Genomic DNA, 507 nt, shown 5'->3' with positions numbered 1-507 from the left:
GATTCTGACCTATTGTTGTAACATTCCAGTCTATTGTTCTCAGATTCCGATCTCTCCTTCTCTTCTCTCTGTAGTTACTGACCCCTGATAGTGTTGTAGCGGATGCTCACACTTATACGATGGGATAACACACTGAATGGACCATCTCAGTAATAGGAGAGAGAAATCCTCCTGTGAGACAGTTAGAATCCATGGAGACTGACATCAATCACAGTCACTGAACAAACAGTGCCAGTTAACCCCTTTCGATGCAGCACTTTCAGTTCACAATAACAATTGGACTGGATTCGATGTTAACATCTTTGGCTATTGGTCTTATGTCCCATCACCAACTGCTCTAAGAAAGTCTTTGGTGAAGGAAAATGATGGATATTTTCTTGTTGTAGGTTAACTGGATCTGCTGTGTTGTCCATGTGCAATGTTGTAACCACCTGCACCAACGCCCCATTCCCCGAAAAAAAATACACAAACAAAATGTTGTGACTGTGCTGATCAGTCCTCCACAAT

Source organism: Rhincodon typus, chromosome 8 (assembly GCF_021869965.1).
Source record: "Rhincodon typus isolate 14 chromosome 8, sRhiTyp1.1, whole genome shotgun sequence".
Taxonomy (NCBI): Eukaryota; Metazoa; Chordata; class Chondrichthyes; order Orectolobiformes; family Rhincodontidae; genus Rhincodon; species Rhincodon typus.
This window is presented reverse-complemented; position numbering follows the sequence as displayed.